The following is a 21,934-nucleotide window of genomic DNA, read 5'->3' as shown; positions in this document are numbered from 1 at the left end:
CTTGGTGTTCCCCCCGGATAAGCTGGAGGAGGTGGCTGGGGAGAGGGAGGTCTGGGCTTCTCTGCTTAGGCTGCTGCCCCTGTGACCCGACCCTGGATAAAGCGGAAGAAGATGGATGGATGGATGGATGGATAGACATGCAGTGTGAACTGTGGGATCTTGAAATACACAAGTGTATCCCTTTTTAAACTGTGTCCGGTTACTTCAGTTTGCCAGCTGGACTCAAATCAACTTCAAGACATTACAGAGTGTGCATGAATCTGAAACCTTGACATGTAGAATAGCAATGGTGGATTTTTGGTATGCAGAGTGGAGTACAGCAGGGAGGAGGGGCAGCCCAAACAACAAACACCACTTCTAAAAGTAAACTTCAATTGGTCACAGCAGAACATCTTATAAGCTTAGTGTGACTTGTGGCTGAGCTGCTACAGAACTCTCATTCAATCAATCAATCAAAAATTGTTTAGAGTCACTGATCCTATGAAGAGACATTTTTATTCTAATAGAACTGCTCACATCAAGACTCACAATGCCTCCATCCATAGGACACGAGGGCTCTGAATGAAGATGAAAAATGTGTAAGACAGCAGTCTCCTCTATTAATACTTAAGTGTCAGGTAAACATGTTAATAAGACTTTTCTTATGACATAATGTCTTAATCAACAAAAACACTTTTGTACGCTGATCAAAGATGGTAGCCACTGGCTCATGTGCAATTTAAAAAAAAACCTGTCTATGAAAATAATCAAGTCCATAACAATATTTGCAACAGACTAGCAGAATTGTTTACTAAAGCATTCATCCATCATGGGCTTATTATTATTAGGGTTGTGGAGGGGATTGGAACCTATCCCAGGTATTAGAGCAGAGCAATATGGCCAAAAATATTTATCACAATATATATTTGAAAAGTTGCGATAACAATATAACTGACGATATAATTGAATTATAATATATTATAATAGGTTAACAAACATAAAATATAACTCCATAACTTTACTAGCGCAAAAAAACCCATCAATTTATTTTTACTTAAACAAGCAGCTGTTTTTATGTGCATTAAAGCTATATAAAAATATAACAATGCAAATGCAAATTCCTTGCTGAAAGTTTAACCAAAAGGCATTTCCAATGGAAATGGGCTGACATATCCTGAGCATAACTATGTATAATATCCACTAACATTAAACTGCAGCGTGCCTAATAATAAGTCAAATAGGTATTTTTTGGACCATAAGGTGCACGGGATTATAAGGCACATTAACAGAAACAAAGCAGTCAGATAAGTCAAACTTTATTCAACTCATTCTTCTTGCTTCCCCCACTTCTGTACCATTGATTCATGCTGTATTCTATCACAGCTGCTCTATTCTCATGTTGCAGTATACAGGGAGTGCAGAATTATTAGGCAAGTTGTATTTTTGAGGAATAATTTTATTATTGAACAACAACCATGTTCTCAATGAACCCAAAAAACTCATTAATATCAAAGCTGAATGTTTCTGGAAGTAGTTTTTAGTTTGTTTTTAGTTTTAGCTATTTTAGGGGGATATCTGTGTGTGCAGGTGACTATTACTGTGCATAATTATTAAGCAACTTAACAAAAAACAAATATATACCCATTTCAATTATTTATTTTTACCAGTGACACCAATATAACATCTCCACATTCACAAATATACATTTCTGACATTCAAAAACAAAACAAAAACAAATCAGCGACCAATATAGCCACCTTTCTTTGCAAGGACACTCAAAAGCCTGCCATCCATGGATTCTGTCAGTGTTTTGATCTGTTCACCATAAACATTGCGTGCAGCAGCAACCACAGCCTCCCAGACACTGTTCAGAGAGGTGTACTGTTTTCCCTCCTTGTAAATCTCACATTTGATGATGGAGCAAAGGTTCTCAATGGGGTTCAGATCAGGTAAACAAGGTGGCCATGTCATTAGTTTTTCTTCTGTTATACCCTTTCTTGCCAGCCACGCTGTGGAGTACTTGGACACGTGTGATGGAGCATTGTCCTGCGTGAAAATCATGTTTTTCTTGAAGGATGCAGACTTCTTCCTGTAACACTGCTTGAAGAAGGTGTCTTCCAGAAACTGGCAGTAGGACTGGGAGTTGAGCTTGACTCCATTCTCAAGCCGAAAAGGCCCCACAAGCTCATCTTTGATGATACCAGCCCAAACCAGTACTCCACCTCCACATTGCTGGCATCTGAGTCGGGCTGGAGCTCTCTGCCCTTTACCAATCCAGCCACGGTCTTGACGTTTCAGCTTGTGTGTCTTGTTCAGTGGTGGTCGTCTTTCAGCCTTTCTTACCTTGGCCATGTCTCTGAGTATTGCACACCTTGTGCTTTTGGGCACTCCAGTGATGTTGCAGCTCTGAAATATGGCCAAACTGGTGGCAAGTGGCATCTTGGCAGCTGCACGCTTGACTTTTATCAGTTCATGGGCGGTTATTTTGAGCCTTGGTTTTTCCACACGCTTCTTGCGACCCTGTTGACTATTTTGAATGAAACGCTTGATTGTTCGATGATCACGCTTCAGAAGCTTTGCAATTTTGAGACTGCTGCATCCCTTTGCAAGATATCCCACTATTTTTGACTTTTCTGAGCCTGTCAAGTCCTTCTTTTGACCCATTTTGCCAAAGGAAAGGACGTTGCCTAATAATTATGCACACCTGATATAGGGTGTTGATGTCATTAGACCACACCCCTTCTCATTACAGAGATGCACATCACCTATTATGCTTAATTGGTAGTAGGCTTTCGAGCCTATACAGCTTGGAGTAAGACAACATGCATGAAGAGGATGATGTGGACAAAATACTCATTTGCCTAATAATTCTGCACTCCCTGTAATTCCTACAGGTGTTCCAACTTTTCTAGATTACTGGATTACTTACACACCCTTGTGAGCATCAGTTGAACAGTATTGTACAAGTTTACAAGCATTGTACAGAGTAGTGTGTTGCTACAAAAATGGCAAGGAAAGGGCAATTAACAATGCAAGTAAGTAACATTTATTTATATAGCACATTTCACAGATAAAAATCACAAAGTGCTTCACACTAAAATCAGAAGTACAACTAAAATAATATAAAACAGTGAAAAAATTCATTAAAAGCTTGTTTGTATAAAAATGTCTTCAGCTGCTTTTTAAAGGAGTCAGTAGAGTCAAGACAGCGTAAAGACAACAGCAGGGAGTTCCACAGCCTTGGTGCCAGTGCCTGATAAGCCTGATCCCCACGTGTTTTAAACCTAGTACATGGGACCACCAGTAACCTCTGACCTGGCGACCTAAGCGATGAAGCATGAGGTTCTCAACAGGGGCCCGTTCTTCGTACGTCGCTTACTACATCCAAGATCAAATGACACATCCAAGACCAAATCATCGCGCTAACCGTGAGCTCGCTAATCCGGTTCTCCGAACACACCTGCTGTTGATGATTAGTACAGCTGGATGAAGTAATGTGAGATCACTGGGTGTCGTAAAAGGGGCTACGCATCGATAGTAGAAACATTGATCGGCAACCCTCTGATTGGTCGGCGAAAATGTCGAAGGAGAGCGCTCGGTATTTTTCGGCAGCAGAGCAAGAACTCTTGAGTGAGGGATTTCAGGAGTTTCAGAGTTTAATTAAAACGCAAGGGAACACTGCAAAGGCTGCAAAAGCAAGGAGAGAGGGCTGGCAGAAAGTTGCTGACAAATTAAACTCGTAAGTGATTTAATAATAACAATAATAATGGAGTGGATTAATATAGCGCTTTTCAAGGCACCCAAAGCGCTTTACAATGCCACTATTCAGTCACTCTCACATTCACACACTGGTGGAGGCAGCTACAGGTGTAGCCACAGCTGCCCTGGGGCAGACTGACAGAAGCCAGGCTGCCATATCGCGCCATCAGCCCCTCTGGCCAACACCAGTAGGCGGTAGGGTAGATTTATTATATTACACTATATTATCCAATATTATATTACATTATATTATATTATGTTATATTATATCCCATGCCGCACAGCAAGAAGGTCCTGAGTTCAATTCCAACAACAGGCCGGGGTCTTTCTGTGTGGAGTTTGCATGTTCTCCCCGTGTTTGCGTGGGTTCCCTCCGGGTACTCCGGCTTCCTCCCACCGTCCAAAGACATGCAGCTTGTGGGGATAGGTTAATCGGAAAATCCAAATTACCATTAGGTGTGAATGTGCGAGTGAATGTGAGTGTGAATGGTTGTTTGTCCCTGTGTGTTGGCCTATGACAGCTGGGATAGGCTCCAGCGCCCCCCGCGACCCTGAAAAAGGATAAGCGGAAGCGAATGGATGGATGAATGGATATTATATCCCCTTACACATTAGAGCCACAACAGGACCCACTAGAACATGGGAACAAGTAAAAGTGAAATATAAGAATAGTCTACAGAATGGTAATATTTATCACTTATATTGCTTTTCGTCTCTTGAAAAGAGACCCTGAAATAATCTGTTTGTTTGTTCATAACAGCAACCAAGAAAAGGGCAGAGCAAAAAAAAAGACAGGTGGTGGTCCTGCACCCCCTCGTCAACAAGTTGGTTAAGTGAATAATACCCTCACGGGAATATTGATATCTCTCTATGAGCACACTGTCGCGCTGAGCTAAAGGATCCTGTCTATCCCGCAATATACGCTGGATTCTGAGGACTCTCCTTATCAATCTTGCACCTTCCGCAATGGGTTGGTCGCGTATACGGACAGGACATGGCTGCGACAGGCTTCCCAAATCCACCTTCGCTTTTATAGCCGTGGTCTCTCATCTTGATTACACAAAGTAATTTGCAATTACTACTCTGAAATATGAATTACATCTGTAATAATCACATACATGTAATAGAATGTTAATAGTACATTTCCCTTTTTTAGGAAATGACCTGTATGTATCTGTGTGAAATCAATAAATGGATCAGGTACTGCATTATCTTTATTTACATTGATGTTATTTATTTATGGTGAAACAGTGGTGGAATATCGCTGTTGCTTTCGTATAAATGAAGCGGACATACCTGAGTAGCCGCGATCTAATCCTGTTTACATAAAGTAAACCTGCTCCCGAGCAGGTTTACGCTTACGGCTCTGTTGCTATGGCAGCAAGTCCCGGATGAGCTTCGGGGAACCGAACGATCCAAGATCACGCGAAATCGTCAACAATCTAATCCAGCTAACTTACTTAGCGAGGTACAAAGAACGGGCCCCAGGTCAAAGATATACTGGGGAGCTTCACCGTGCAGAGCTTTAAAAGTTACAACTAAAATTTTAAAGTGAACCCTAAAATTTACTGGCAGTCAATGAAGGGAAGCCAAAACTGGAGTAATGTGTGACCTCTTGTTTGTGCCAGTTAAAAGTCTTGCCGCGGCATTCTGTACAGTTCGAAGGCTATCCAGAGCAGATTTGTTGAGACAAGTAAAAAGACCATTGCAATAATCCAAACGAGAAGAGATAAAAGCATGAATACTCATCTCAAATTCTGGCTTTGACACCAGTAGTCTGAGTTTAGAAATGTTTCTTAGATGATAAAAACAGTTCCAGACAAGTTGTTTAGAGTGTTTCTCAAGAGAAATTGAACTGTCAAATATAACACCTAGGTTTCTGAGACTCAACTGAAATGAAGGGTCTAAAAAGCTGAAAGCATGTGTTCAGGTGCAGTAGTCAAGGTTTCTGTTTTATCTGCATTTAACTGGAGGAAATGGTCCTTTAACCATTGTTTGATTTCTGACAGACAATTATTTAAACAGGAAAATTTATAAAACTCAGAAGTTTTGAAAGAACAGTATAACTGAATGTCATCAGCATAGAGATGATAAGAAATATTATTGTAACGTCTGATAATTTGGCCTAGAGGGAGTATATACAACAAAAAGAGAATCGGTATCCTTGAGGTATCCCAGAAGGCAGAACTGATGTTTCAGACAACACATGATTCATACAGATTATAAAGATCTCTCAGATAGATACGACATAAACCACTTTAAAACAACAACAGTAATCCCAACAAGTCCTTCAGCCTGTTTATCATGATACTGTGATCGACAGTATCAAAAGTAGAGGTGGGATCCAACATAACCAGAACAGTGTACTCTCCAGAGTCTGCTGCCATCAGAATGTCACTAGACACTTTAAGTAAAGCAGTTTCAGTGGAATGTAATTTGCGGAAACCAGACTGGAAAATGTCCAGAACATTGTTCTTCTCCAAAAAGTTGTTAAGTTGTTCTGCAACAGTTTTTTCCACGATCTTTGGCACCAATGGTAATTTTGATATTGGCCTGTAGCTGCTTGGAAGAGATGGGTCCAAATTTGGTTTCTTTAATATTGGTTCAACAATAGCTTGTTTAAAATAGCTGGAAATTGAGCCAGTATAAAGAGAAGTATTAATTATTTCCAGAATATAGGGGCCAATAGAGTCAAACACACTAATGAAAAATGATGGAGAAAGCATATCAAGGTGGCTTGAAGTCTGACCAGGCACAGCACTGATGTCCTGTAAGGTAACAGGAGTAAAAGAGGACCAGGTATCAGAGGTAAGCAAGGTGTCAATGTGATACTGAGAGGATGATGGAGAAATATTTAAACTGACGGCAGCGACCGTATTAACAAAGTAATTAAAAAAGTCATTACAATCAGATTTTGTATAGACTGGTACATGAGGAATATCAGGAGAGACAATGTTCTTAATTGTATCAAACAATACTCTGGGATTGTTCTTTTTTGAAGCTATTAAATCAGCAAAATATTCAGTTCTGACATTTTTTTATCATGTCGTTAAGTGAGAAAATTGATTCCTTGAGATGTACCCTATGTACCTCAAGCTTGGAAGCCTTCCATTAACGTTCTAATTTGCGACAATATCTCCTAAAATTTTGAATATTTTCATTTCTCCAGGGAAAGAAATTTGAGGAATGGACAACATTTTGTTTCAGAGGTGCCATTGTATCTTAAATAGATTGACATTGATTGTTAAAAGACAAAATAAGTGAATCCACGTCATCTTGAGCCAGCGAGGGTCAAACATGGCAGAGAACCTTCTAGCAGCATCCTGGTTCATAATCCACCTGTGGATCATCAGTTTAGGAGGTGAAGGATCCACGTAAAATGACAAATTAAAGAATATGCAACTATGGCCACTCATATGGACATCCTCCACACATGCATCATGTATATTTAAACACAGGGAGAAAACAAGATCCAGTGTGTGGCCCTTTGTATGTGTGGGGCCAGAAACATGCTGCTTAAAGTTAAAAGACTGAGTGATAGCGATGAGCTCAGCAGCAGTGTTACAGGATGCATCATCAATATGAAGGTTGAAGTCTCCCAATATTACAACCTTCTCCAGTTTAATGATCGATGTCAGAAGGTCATTAAATCAGTTAGAAAGACCCCGGCAGGTCCAGGCGGTCGATAGATTAAAATACAATAACATGTTTTCAGAGAACCGACCTTCATCATCTGTGACTCAAATGAAGAAAAGGCGTCCGAGGTAAAATGGTAAATGGTAAATGGCCTGCATTTGTATAGCGCTTTTCTAGTCCATAGGACCCCAAAGCGCTTCACACTACATTCAGTCATTCACCCATTCACACACACATTCATACACTGGCGATAGCAAGCTACATTGTAGCCACAGCTGCCCTGGGGCGCACTGACAGAGGCGAGGCTGCCGGACACAGGCGCCACCGGACCCTCTGACCACCACCAGAGGTCATCAGTCTGCATGTGACTCTGTCCTGATAAACAGCAGCAAGTCCAAGTTAAGCAGGGCAAACCGAACTGATGACTGTTTATTTGCGAAATCTACAGCTGACCACAGCGGCACTTGAATTAAACACCTGTGCACACATGTGGATCTGGCAACTCCAGAGCTGGGAAAAACCTTGATTGATGAGCAGACATAGCTGTCATCAGCAAAACGGAGAATGGATGATGGCCACAGAGCGAGCAAACTGCTTTCGAGCCATGGGGCTCAGGTCCCAGACGACGGCGTAACATCCCCAGCAAACAACAGGAGAGGAACTGGTCGCAGGCACCGAGAGTGTAGTATTGTTCTATGTTCTGTAGTATTCATTCCACCTCATTTCATTTCTGTATTTTATGTATATAAGTTTAGATTAGTTATTTATAGTTAGTTTACACAGCTTTGTGTATGTATGTGTATGTATGTGTAATGTGTATATATAGACACATATATGTGTGTGTGTGTGTGTGTGTGTGTGTGTGTGTGTGTGTGTGTGTGTGTGTGTGTGTGTGTGTGTGTGTGTGTGATTTACATTGCTGTGCTTGAGAGCCACCACCATCTACCGGAACCAAATTCCTTGTATGTGTCTGCACATATACTTGGCCAATAAACACGATTCTGATTCTGATTCTGAGTCACCCCACAGCCAAGTAGCTAGCCTCCGGTACCTTCTCCGTTTCACCTGGACGCCGGCACTCGTTCCCCTTTTTCGTCTCTTGAGGGTGGAAATCCCGCGGGTTGTGCACAGTAGCACGCACTCAGGTGAGGAACACACCAGAGAAGGAGGAAAAGTTTTTCCCAAAGCCACAACTGAATCAGAGGACAAGTTTCTGAGAGTTAACAGCTTGCTTGATAGGTGGCTCACAGGACAACAGCTTCAAGCACAGCTTGAAAGCGGGTGTAGTAAGTGAGTTTCAGTTTCAACTGGGAAGGGAATACTTCGAGCTGCAGGTTTGACAGGGCGAGATGCAGCAAGAAAGCCACTGCTAAGATGTCAAAATAAGACACAGAGGTTTGCCTGGGCCATGAAACATTGCTACTGGCCTACTGAAGACTGGAAGAAGGTATTTTGGACTGGTGAATCAAAATTTGAAATCTTCTCTGGGTTATCATGCAGGATCTTTGTTCTCCATCAAGTAGGTGAAAGGATGATTCCCCAGTGTGTGGTATCAACTGTCAAACATGGAGGAGGAAGTGTGATGGTCTGGGGCTGTTTTGCTGGATCCAGGGTCGGTGACTTGCACAGAGTGAGAGGCACCCTGAACCAAAACAGCTACCACAGCATTCTGCAGCAGCGTGCAATACCTTCTGGCATGTGCCTGGTTGGTCAGGGGTTTAACCTACAGAAAGATAGTGACCCAAAACTAACATGGAGTGGCCAGCACAGTCTTCAGACTTATACCTCATCGAGCTGGTTTGAGTTGAACTAGACAGAAGACTGAAAGCAAAGCAACCACACATTTGTGCCACACATTTATGGGAACTTCTGCAACAGTTCTAAAGAATATTTGATTTCTATTGTAGAAAGCTGTATTTAGTTGTTGTATCTGCCGGAAGTGGCTACTTTAATGAGTCAACAATTTAGAATACGACTTCCGGTTGATGGCATGTCGGAATAGTCTCTCTCCGCAGGGCTCCTACTTTTATCAGAACTACTTAATAATTTTCTCACTACCCACTACAAAGTGAGTGATTCTCAACAGCCGTGACCAACGGATTACGGCTTTGGAAACTACGGCCACAGCTACAAATGCGGAGCTCCAGGACGTGGTGGCTAAGTTGAAACGTTGAAAGCAGAAGCCGCCGCAACATTCGCCTCTTGGGGTCGCTGAAAATATTGAGTGGCTCAGACCAACGGTGTTCTATTCTCAGATGCTTGTGGACATATTTGGAGTGGACATTTTGAAAACGGCCCCGGAGTTGGATCGAGCCCACCGAGCGCTGGTAGCAAGACCAGGCCCCAACGCAAAGTCCCGAGCGGTTGTTGTTTGTTTCCATAGCTCCCAGACCCGTGAGCTCGTTGTGTGCAAAGCTCGGGAAATATGGGGTAAATTGAAATATAAGGACACCCCCATCCATATTGTCGAGGACTACTGCCCTGAGGTGCTGGAACAACAGTCCGCTTACCGCGGAGTCATGAAGAAGTTGTACGACCTTGGGCTCCAGCCTCAGCTTCACTACCCGGCCAAACTGTTCATTATGACTGACGAAGGGAAAAGGAAGTGACTGGCGTTGCCAGGCGACGCCCGGAGCTACATCGCCTCACACTGAACCCTGAGTTCTAACATTCTGGAGACCTAATCTGAAAACATGGTCATAGTTGGATCCTGCCACTTCTGTAGAAGGGCTCATGACATTTTAGTTTGATATCTAGAAGACAGCATGGTATGAGTAAATCTAACATCATTGTTTTTCACTGTTTTTCTCTCGATTTCCTTTACAATACCCCTGTTTATACTATTGTTCTAATGCCACTGTTGGCATGCTCACTAGTTTGCTACGTACACATATATGTATATACTGTTTTAATTTATACAAACACATATTCTTTTATTATTATTAAATGATAATGGTAAATTGTTTTATTTGTATTTGTATAGCGCTTTACTAGTCCCTAAGGACCCCAAAGCGCTTTACACAACCAGTCATCCACCCATTCACACACACATTCACACACTGGTGATGGCAAGCTACATTGTAGCCACAGCCACCCTGGGGCGCACTGACAGAGGTGAGGCTGCCGGACACTGGCGCCACCACCAGTGGGCAGTGGACCAAGACTGTCCAAGCTGGGGCTCGAACCGGCAACCTTCCGATACAAGGCGAATTCCCAACTCTTGAGCCACGATCGCCCCTATTACCTCTCCTACAGTTTGATTCCTGCCATGTATAAATGGAGGACAACAATATCTCTGCCTGCCCTTTTTTGTGTTTTTCTTCTGTGCGTTTTTGTATAGTAAGATACATCCTAGTTGCTCAATTTTTCTAGCAGAATATTGACAAGGTATATTTTCATAGTGAGACCTTAGCCGCCACAGCAATTTGATAGAGTTGTGATGGTGAAGTCTTCGCAGGGGAATGTTTATACCCTGCTGTGAAATGGACACTTGCAAGTTTTGTTTTCAGGGGTTTCCAGGACCAATTTATGTCGTTCGTGTATGTATGTATGTATGTTTTATTTTTGTTCTGGGGTTTTATTTTGTTTTTTCCCTTTCCTGTTCACAGTCTATTACCTCAAGTACAGACACCAGTCTTCCCCTGGCCACTGTCAACTTGCCAAATCAAAAACCTGCCTGAATACAGTAAGGTATGTTGAACACAATCAATGGTCTTAGAATTGTCTCCTGGAATGTGAGAGGTGTGGAGAATGCAACCAAAATTAACAAAGTTATGGCGCATTTACAGCAGCTTAAAGGAGATGTGTTTTTTTTTCAAGAGACACATCTCTGCAACAAAGAAGTGAAGTGAGGCGACTCAAGAGAAACTGGATTGGCAATATATATAATTCCAAATTTAACGCCAAGGCTAGAGGGACAGCCATACTTATTCGTAATAATATTCTGTTTGAGCAACATAAAGTTATTGCTGATCCAGATGGCCGTTTCACATTTGTGTCAGGAAACTTGCAGGGCTCACTTGTGATACTGGCTAGCATGTACGGGCCGAATTGGGACGATGATTCTTTTATAGCTAAACTTTTCTCTTCACTTCCAAATTTGGAAAACTATCATCTTATTATGTGAAGAGGTGACTTTAACTTGGTTCAGGACACTCTGCTGGATAGATCGTCAACTAAGGCCTGTTCCTTGAATAAATCTGCTAAAACCCTAGAATTTTTCAAAACTCAGCTGGGGATTGTGGATCCATGGCGACATGCAAATCTTACTACTAATGCATTTTCCTTTTTTTTTAAATTTTTTATGGGAAACATCGAAAGCCTACACGAGAGGCCAGCTTATAGGCTTTGTGTCAAATTTAAAGAAGAAAGAGTTATCTTACACGGCCAGTTTATTGAATAAGATCAAAGATCTAGATGGCAGATATGCATCAAACCCAAATCCTAACCTCTATACAGAATGTGTGAAAGTTCAAGCCAGTCTCAATTTAACCACCAACGCAACAGCTATGGTTCAATTAATTAAGACAAAGCAACACTTTTTTGAATCCGGTGACAAGGCAGGGAAACTTCTGGCCTATCAAGCCCATGCTGAAGCAACCTCCAAACTAATTCCGAAGGTCTGGTCTGCTGCTGGCGACATAATATCGGACCCAGAGGGAATTAATGAAGTATTTGTTCATTTCTTTTTTTTTTTTTTTTTACAACTTTATTTATAGTTTTCCAACAAAACAGTCCAGAATTTCTTACAAAAGTTGCGAACCCTACCCCCCACCCCCATCCAGGTGGCATCCCCACAACCAGGAAGCACAATACACACAACACAAAAAAAAAAAAAAAAAAAAAAGGGGAGAAACACTCAAACCAATCTGTGACAGTCATTATAGCACCAACAGCCGGACCCCGGCACATGAGAGAAGAAACAAAGAAGAAAAAGGGAATAAAGAAATCCCAACAGTCAAAGTACGGGCATTAAGGAGACTATGGACAGCAGTCCGAGAAGAGAGCAAGAGCATAAATTACCAACAAGTAAAGAACAATAAATCAGGCAAAAGACAGACTCTTGACATGAGTTATGAACCGTGACCAGGTTTTGTCATATTTACTCTCCAAGCCGCGCACGGTATACCTAATTTTTTCCAGAGCTAATCCCAACATCACCTCTCTAATCCAATGGACGTAGGAAGGAGGGTTCGACGCCTTCCAGCTCAGCAGTATCAGACGGCGGGCATGCAACGAGGCAAAGGCTATTGCGTTTTTGTGGAGGGGAGAGAGTCTCAGCTCTTCCCGAGGTACACCGAAGATAGCTATCAAAGAGTCAGGCCGCAGTGTTTCACCCGATATAGCTGACAGTGATTGAAAAATCGATGTCCAGAAACCATACAGGGAGGGACATGACCAAAACATGTGCCCCAAAGAAACAGGAGAGTAATCACATCTAGGACAATTCGGTGCAACATCAGGGTACAGTTTAGACAGTCTGTCATTAGAATAGTGGAGCCTGTGGACGACCTTAAATTGAATCAGGCCATGTCTAATACAGAGAGAAGACGTATGTATACGCTGTATGGCTTTCTTCCAGATGTCTTCTGACATGAGTTCTCCAACCTCCCCTTCCCACGCCGCCTTAGGTTTGTCCCATGTATGAGGGCAGCTTTCAAGAATCAATGCATAAATCTTCGATATTGCTCTTTTAGTGGGCTGACTCACATTAAGAACTAGATACAGTAGGTCCTTAGAGGGCAGAGACGGGTACCCTGGGAGAAATTTAGAGGCAAAACTCCGAGCCTGAAGGTATCTGAAGTAGTGAGACTTTGGTAAGTTATGGTCTTCACACAAATATTTAAATGAGACAAAGCCATCCTCAGTGAAGAGATCTTGAAAGAAAACCAGACCGTTTCTGTGCCAGACTGCAAATGAATGATCTATTTGAGATGGTGTAAAAAGATGGTTGAACATTATCGGAGAAAAGCTACAAGTATTTGTCAAGTTAAAATGTTTCCTGAATTGACCCCAGATCTTAATTGAATTTTGAACCACCAAATTGGAGTTCAGCCCAGATGCTTTGACATTCAGTGGGAGAGGGGCAGTTAAGAACGAAATCGGAGAGATTGGAAGTGTAGCTCTCAGTTCCATATCTGCCCAGACTGGACCCTCCCCATCCGCAAACATGGTTATCCAATATGTCAGCTTGACAATGTTAGCAGCCCAATAATAGAATAAGAAATTAGGTAAGCCCAAACCACCATCAGCTTTAGCTCTCTCCAGGCTCGCTCTCCTTATGCGTGCAGGTTTTTTGTTCCATATGAACAAAGAGACAAAGCGATCCAGCTGGGCAAAATAGGATTTGGGGAGAAAGATGGGGATCATTTGGAATAGATAAAGAAACCTGGGCATTACAGTCATCTTCACCACATTTATCCGTCCTGCCAGCGAAAGTGGAAGTTTTGACCACCTACCCAGATCAGATTTAGTACTGTCCAGAATAGACCTGTAGTTATACTGGAAAATAGTCTTAATCGAGCCAGCTATTTCCAGTCCCAAATATGTGAATTTGTCATTTTCAATTTTAAAAGGCAAATCGTCATAAGTGGTCTGTTTTGCCAGATTGTTCAATGGAAACAGTAAAGATTTCGATAAATTAACCTTATACCCCGATATGTTGCTGAACTCCCGCAGCCAGCGGAAAAGGTGGGGCATACTCCCAATTGGGTCTGATATCTGCAAAAGGAGATCATCAGCATAAAGCAGAGTTTTATGAGTTACCTCACCCCTGGATATACCTTTAATCCTCTCATCAGATCTGATAGCAATTGCCAGCGGTTCGATCGCAATGTCAAACAGGAAGGGTGACAGGCAACAGCCCTGCCTCGTCCCCCTGTAGAGCGAAAAATATTCCGAAATCAGACCATTTGTCCTAACTGCAGCCATAGGCGTTGAATATAGGACTTTAATCCATCTACAAAAAGTAGGTCCCATGCCGAATTTCTCCAGAACTGTGAAAAGGTAGGACCATTCGATTCTATCAAACGCCTTTTCAGCGTCAAGGCTCAGAATAACTTCCGGTTGTATTGTCGAATGGGGGGAGAATACCACATTAAACAGTCGTCTCACATTAAAAAATGACTGCCGTCCGGGAATGAAGCCCGTTTGGTCCTCATTAATAATGGTGGAAATAATAGGGTCCAACCGTAGTGCAAGAGTTTTGGTTAAAATCTTATAGTCACAGCACAAAAGACTTATTGGCCTGTATGAGCTACACTGTACAGGATCTTTATCTTTCTTCAGTAAGACTGAGATCGTGGCCTGGGTAAGCGTCTGCGGCAGATTGCCAGTAGCAAAAGATTCAGCATAAACTGATTCTAAAATAGGTGTGAGCTTCGAAGAGAATTCCTTGTAAAACTCCATGGGGAAACCGTCCGGACCTGGCGACCTTCCAGTCTGAGATAATTTAATAGCGTTCGTTATCTCTTCAATCGACAACGGCTGTTCCAAAGGCGACTGAGCGTCCGGAGAGAGCTTGGGAAGATCCAGCGAGTCAAGAAACGAGTAGATCTCGGATGAATTACTGCCCACCTCTGATTGATATAGGGTAGAGTAAAATTATTTGAACTGGTCATTAATGACTCGGGGGTCGTGAGATATCGAATCAGCACCTATTTCAATTCCCGAAATCACGCGCTCAGCTGACCGCTGTTTGAGCTGAAGTGCAAGGAGCCTCCCCGCTTTATCTCCATGCTCATAATATACCTGCCTGGATTTAAAAATATTTCTTTCGGCTCTCCATGTCATAAGCGTGTCAAATTCAGTTTGCAACAGTAATTTCTCCTTAAAAAGATCTGGCGTAGGTGAAAGAGCGTAACGCCTATCCATATCCGCAATCTTGTCAGCCAGTTCTTTAAGTTGTTTAGAGCGCTCCTTGTCTCTGTGTGCCACATAAGAAATAACTTGGCCCCTAATATAGGCTTTCATAGACTCCCACAAGACTCCCCTCGACACATCCTGGGTGTCATTAATTTCTAGAAAGAAGTCAATCTGATTGCTGAGAAACGTTTTAAAGCGTTCACATAAAAGTAATAGGGGGTCTAGCCGCCACGTTCGTTGGGGCGCTACATAACCTGGAAAAACCAGACCCATCTGCACAGGGCTATGATCTGACAACACTATACTGTGGTATTTGGTGCTGGAAATTAAGGGAAGTAGCTGGTTATCGACAATGAAGTAATCAATCCTGGAGTAACTATGATGTACAGGGGAAAAAAAGGAAAATTGCTTCGTAGATGGGTTTGTTGCACGCCAAGGGTCTGATAAGCCGTAAGAACGAAGTAGGGAATTAATAGCCACTGCTGCTGACGAGAGGGTGTTGCTCGACCTTACGCTTGATAGGTCCAGCTGGGGAGAAAGGACACAATTAAAGTCTCCACCTAGAATTAGTTTATAGGAGACAAGGTCTGGGAGAGTCGAAAAAAAATTAAGAAAGAACTGTGCGTTGTCCCAGTTAGGTCCATAAATATTAGCCAGTATTAGTGGTGTGTTAAACAGCTTGCCCACTACAACAACATATCTGCCATTAGGATCTGATATCACTTCAGAGTGTTCAAATGGAACCCCCTTCCTAATTAAGATTGCTGTTCCCCTGGCTTTGTAGTTAAAATGTGAATGATATATTTGGCCAATCCACTTACAACCTAATCTTTTTTGGGAGTTAGTATTTAAGTGTGTCTCCTGTAGAAACATCACGTCAGGTTTGAGCGATTTCAAATGACTAAATACCTTGCTTCTTTTAACCAAATTATTCAGCCCTTTGACGTTCCAGCTAATGAATGAGACCGATTTCTGTTGATTATTCACATTATCCAGAGTCATAGTGCCACAATCGATAATAGACTGATCCTGCACGTCGGTTATATCTCAGTGTTTCAGTGCCTGTTTGAGCCACAACATAAACCACAGATAAACCCAAAGCAAAACTAACAAAAACAAACAGATAAACATAGATAAACCTCTCACCATCCTGGACCCCTGGGCTGGTCTTCCACAAACCTGAGACTGCCCTGAAAACACTCCTCTCTCTCCTAGGCATATAACACGTTTACACTAGCTTAAACTCTTACATGAACTCAGCAAAGACAGAACAAAGTATAATAGGACCCTTGACTCAGCATCATTATTGCCGCATGCATGTCGGCACCCATCCACTTACAGGCCGGTACGGCTCTGAACACTCACGGTTGGAAAATAATCCCACAAGAAGGGGGTAAAACCCAATAAAAATAATGACACTGGTGATAAGAAAAAGGGGATTAATTAATCAGAATACATCAAAAAGCAAAATAAAAGCACTGTTGGGGTTATGGTGTCGGGCTGGAACTAAGACCAATGAGGATACCGAAGATATTCTGAAATAAAATATTCCCCAGGCCACATGACATCCACAGAAATCCCCAACATCTTATAGCTATACCTTGTCCAATCATAAAGGGCATCCAACCGTAGCGTGGCGACGTTCACCAGTCAATGCACAGCCTGTGCAGACTACCTCAATGGTAGCACGCAGCGTGTGATACTTGTTGTGGTCCGTGAATTAACTGTCACTCTCCCTCCGTCTCCCGTGGGCGCAGATTGGTCTCGACGTAGTGCCTTGCCTTGATCGGGTCTTCGAAAGACATCTGTTCGCCAGCCGGGGTCGTGATTTTCAATGTAGCTGGATACAGGAGACCATATTTCACTCCCGTACACCGGCGAAGCAATCTTCTCACCTCGGTAAAGGCCGATCTCTTCTTTCTAACGGTGGCCGAGTAATCTGGGTAGATGTAGAAACGCTTCCCATTACGGGTAATGGGACCTGCCCCCATGGCCTTTCGAAGAACATCCACTTTCTCCTGAAAATAGTGGAACTTGACGATTATCGGTCTCGGGGCATCTCCATCCTTTGGCCTCGGCTGCAGGCTCCTATGCGCCCGATCGAGCGTCGGCGTATAGTCGAGGGCGAGCGCTTCCTTCAACAATTCAGCCACGGCTTTCTCCGGTCGAATATTTCCGAATCCCTCTTCCACTCCAATTAGTCTGCAGTTATCACGACGTTGCCGGGACTCCAAATCATCGGCCTTGTCTGCCAACCGGACGACTTGGGCAGATAGCGCATCAACTTTAGCTTCCAGTGCTACAACACGGTTAGCCTGGCCATTAGCTTCCTCCTCAAGATCATCAGTGCGGGTCGAGAGCGTGGCGTTTTCTTTCTGCATGTCTTCGATAGCCTTCGCAAACTCTGCGCGCACACTCAGGACCTCTGACCTTAAATCACCCGCCAAGTCGTCTATTTTCTTGTGTAGTTCACCTGCAGCTGCCATCACAGACGAGTCGATCTTGGCTAGCACATTCTGCTCCGTTTGCTTTATGGCAGCCATGATTGTGTCGAGATCCGGCCCGGCCCCCACCCCCGCGGCCGGATCCGCACCAGGCAAGTCCGAGGCATCAGGCCCCGGCTTCTGCTTGAGCGATTTAGGCATGTTGAACAGCTTTAGACTACAAAATACAACTGATTCGAAAGATTAGGCACTTGTGAGACGGGTTCGCGCCGGGATGTACTAGAAGGGGAGCGGGAAAATTACGCAAATGGTCAATCTAAGCAGAGCTCGCAAAAACACGTCTTCACATGTCGCTGCTCTCTCCCCTCCCAGTATTTGTTCATTTCTATTCCAATCTGTACACTTCAAGCTCTCCCCCTCTATCAGAAGAAACCCTCCAAAATATACATTTTCCAAGAATAGATAGAGATCTGACAAAGGGATTAGGGGGACCAATTACTGTAGTAGAGGTACAAGAAGCCATTAAATCCTTAAACACAGGTAAATCGCCAAGCCCTGATGGTTACTCTGCAGAATACTATAAAGTCAATTCTGACCTTATGGTACCATTGCTGAAAGATATGTATAATGAAGCCTTTTCAAAATGTCAATTACCCAAGCCTTTGTCCGAAGCAACTATTTGTTTAATCTTGAAAAAAAGACAAGGATCCCCTATTGTGCAGCAGTTACAGACCAATTTCTCTTTTAAATATTGATTTTAGAATACTTTCTAAAATTCTCGCACTTAGGCTACAACGTGTTCTGCCACAAATTATCTCCTCTGATCAGACGGGGTTCATGGCCGGCAGGCACTCATATGACAATTCAAGACGCCTCTTGAATATTATCCATACATCGTGCAATTCAATTCCAGAGGTTGTGGTATCTCTTGACGCGGAGAAAGCCTTCGACCACGTCGAGTGGAGCTTCCTCTTTGAAGTGATGGATAAGTTTGGCTTGGGGGTTGACTTTATTCTCAGGGTTAAGCTACTACATTCTTCCCCATCTACCTGTATTCGTACTAACAACAACTTGTCTTCGCCTTTTCCACTTGAGAGGGGCACTAGGCAAGGGTGCCCTCTCTCACCCCTCTTATTCGCCATTGCTATCGAGCCTCTTGCAATATGGCTGCGTTCAGAGGATAGATTTAAAGGCTTTACAAGGTTTGGTGTGACTCACAAACTCTCCCTTTATGCAGACAACTTGCTCATGCACATTTCTGACCCTTTAAACTCATTCCCGGTGCTTTTTAACATACTGGACCAATATGGTACATTGTCAGGATATAAGCTCAATTATCAAAAAAGCAGTTGCAACCCCTCAACTCCCTCGCCAGAGCTCTTCCCCACTCAGTAGTGCCCTTTAAGTGGATAGAAACCGGATTTAGATATCTGAATATTTGGGGATATTCCTCTTCTATACGTAAAATGATGAGGGAGAATTTTCTATCCCTATACTAGACAACGTTGGGAAAGATTGTGACCGTTGGACTTCACTACCATTGTCAGTTGCAGGGAGAGTTAACCTGATAAAGATGAGTGTCCTCCCCAAATTCTTGTATCTTTTTCAACATGTCCCAATTCTTCTTGCTAAAGCATTCTTCGACAAGTTAGAAAAGATTCTGTCACATTTCATATGGGGAGGGAAACAAGCTAGAGTTTGCAAGCCTATTCTTCAGTCCTCTAAAACTGACGGTGGTCTTGGTCTGCCCAATTTTAGACACTACTATTGGGCAGCTAACATGCAAACTCTTACATTGGGTTCACAACGACCCCCCTGTACCAGCCTGGGTACAAATGGAAACTGCATCTAGCTGTTACTCATTATCATCAATACTCAGCTCACCACTCCCTTTCTCTCCAACCCTTGTTGGGGAGAATCCAATAGCTAAGGAAACGGTAACTATTTGGCAACAGTTTAGAAAATACTTTGGGCTACTTGGACCGTCTTTGCTAACACCTATACTAAAAAATTGCAATTTTGTACCTTCAAACATTGATGCAGCCTTTAGAAGTTGGAAAGATAAAGGACTTAGGATTGTTAAGGACTTGTACAGTCAGGACACTTTTCTATCTTTTGCTGACCTATCGTCTAAATACGACCTGCCTAATTCCAATTTTTTTGTTATCTTCAGGCTAGAGATTTTGTAAAAACAAAGTTCCCTCACTTTCCCAATCGGCCTCCAGAAACAAATCTGGATATCATCCTGCAGACGAACCCTCATCAAAACAGACTGATATCAGCCTTGTATAAAATACTAGATACTTTGGTTCCCAAATCCATTTCTTATACTAAGCTGAGATGGGAGGAAGAGCTACAGACAACCCTGCCAGAACAGCAGTGGGATTCTGCTTTGAAATTGATTCACTCATCCTCAGTATGTGCCCGTCATGCTTTGATTCAGTGCAAGGTGGTCTTTAAAGTACATTATACAAACACAAAATTATCTAAAATCTATCCAACCATTAGTGATGCCTGTAACAGATCTGGACCAACACCTGCCAACCATGTCCACATGTTTGGTCTTGTTCGAAACTGAGTGCATTTTGGAGGGATATATTCGACACACTTAGCCAAGCATATGGCCAGACTGTCCCTCCTAACCCACTCTCCGCAATTTTTGGCATTTCTCCCTACTTGAACTTATCTGGCCCCCTCAAACAGGCCCTAGCCTTTACCACTTTACTAGCTCGGAGGCTTATTCTGTTGAAGTGGAAGCTTCCCCATCCCCCAAATCATGATCATTGGGTGAGAGATGTACTCTTTAACTTAAAGTTGGAAAAACTTAGATTCTCTCTAAAAGGTTCTATTAGGAAATTTAACAAAATCTGGAAATCATTTCTCTTACTGGTGGACACCATCACTTTACTTCCTGAGTCTGAAGTGAACTGAGTGAGGCTACATTATAAAGTTTGGATTTTTTTATTTTTATTTTTTTACTGCCAGCGGTGAAATCCGCCCCCTGACCCAGGGGATGTTTCCCTTTTTCCTCTGCATAGGAGACAAGCATCCCAGACCCCGACCAGACGGCCAATTCCTCCTCCCAGTCCCATCCCTCAGATGACAAAGAGAAAATGGGGGTGTGAAGACCCCCATACTCCTTCTGCCTGCTCATATGTGGTGTTGCTGTGTGCTGTTCTAAGCGCATTTAAAATATGGGAAGGGCATAGTACGATCTGCCAGAAAGCAGCTGGTGTCAGCACGGCACCCTTGAGAACCCTCGATGTGTACATGTATTTAAAATTGAGAGGTGGGCACCGGCACCAGAGGTAAGGTTTAATGTACAGACCATCCTCTGGACGTCGTTTAGCATGACCACCCCCAAGGCCCTATATGTATGTGTAATGAGAGTCTAAGTAATGTGGATGTCCAGGTTATTGAATAAAATTGAGGCACAGGTGGCCAGGAGGGGACAGAGGAGGAATGCCTTCCCTGCACCTCAGCGACGCACCTGTACAAAGACGCCTGTAGATCAATGTATTTCTCTATAGTACATTCGTAGTGGCCTGATGAAGCTAATATACTTGGCGGTACAGATGAAAAAAGGAGAGGGGCACAGGGAGGTAATAAAGGATGCCTTGAGATGAAGAGACAGTGAGACAGAGAAGACAGGGAGGGAGAGATGCTTGGAGAGGGGTAACCACAGCAGAGATGACTGGAGGTGTCACCATAGAAACAAAGAAGGCTCCACTGATCTCATTAGAGACAAGCAGCCAGGAAAGTAGTACTGGCTCAGAAACAGAATGGACTGTGTCTATACATACACGCACAGTGCAGCATCAGAATACATTTTTCTTGTGCTATGATAAGTAATGTGTTAGTTGTTGATACTTCAATAATCAAACTGTATACTTAACAGAGTGACGAGATTGAAGAAGACACTTGGATGAGTGATGAAATGTTTTTCGCACTGAAAACACTACGTTCATAAGAACATCTCAACTTTCTGGGTGTATACTTCACAGTTTAACAATTGATCAATACATTTTATAACATAACAGATGGAAATCAGACTAAATTTAGACAAAAAGACTAAAATAGGAGAGTGAGAGATAACCTTTATAAACTTATATTTGCTGATTGTTGTCATCTCTTAAAGGAGTGTGATATCCTACTAAAATGATATATGAACATTATTAAAAATAAACCCACTGATTTATACAGAAGACGTAGCTCTGTCATAGTATCGTATAAATGCATTATAACTGGGGGTT

The 21,934-nt window shown here is 42.7% G+C and overlaps 1 protein-coding gene and 1 long non-coding RNA gene across 2 annotated transcripts in view; one reads left to right on the top strand and one right to left on the bottom strand.

The window, feature by feature from the left end:
• LOC309719255 overlaps positions 1-11,016 on the top strand; it is a 74,803-nt gene extending 63,787 nt beyond the window's left edge. The window contains exon 3 of the long non-coding RNA XR_014280177.1: positions 10,983-11,016. This is a non-coding gene — a long non-coding RNA (uncharacterized lncRNA). The remainder of the gene's footprint in view (positions 1-10,982) is intronic.
• Positions 1-21,934, bottom strand: part of LOC309719252 (voltage-dependent N-type calcium channel subunit alpha-1B-like) — a 327,817-nt gene that overhangs the window by 262,228 nt on the left and 43,655 nt on the right. The gene's annotated exons all lie outside the window — the stretch shown is intronic.

Source organism: Aulonocara stuartgranti (genome assembly GCF_965226115.1).
Source record: "Aulonocara stuartgranti genome assembly, chromosome: 12".
Lineage (NCBI taxonomy): Eukaryota > Metazoa > Chordata > Actinopteri > Cichliformes > Cichlidae > Aulonocara > Aulonocara stuartgranti.
This window is presented reverse-complemented; position numbering and strand designations above follow the sequence as displayed.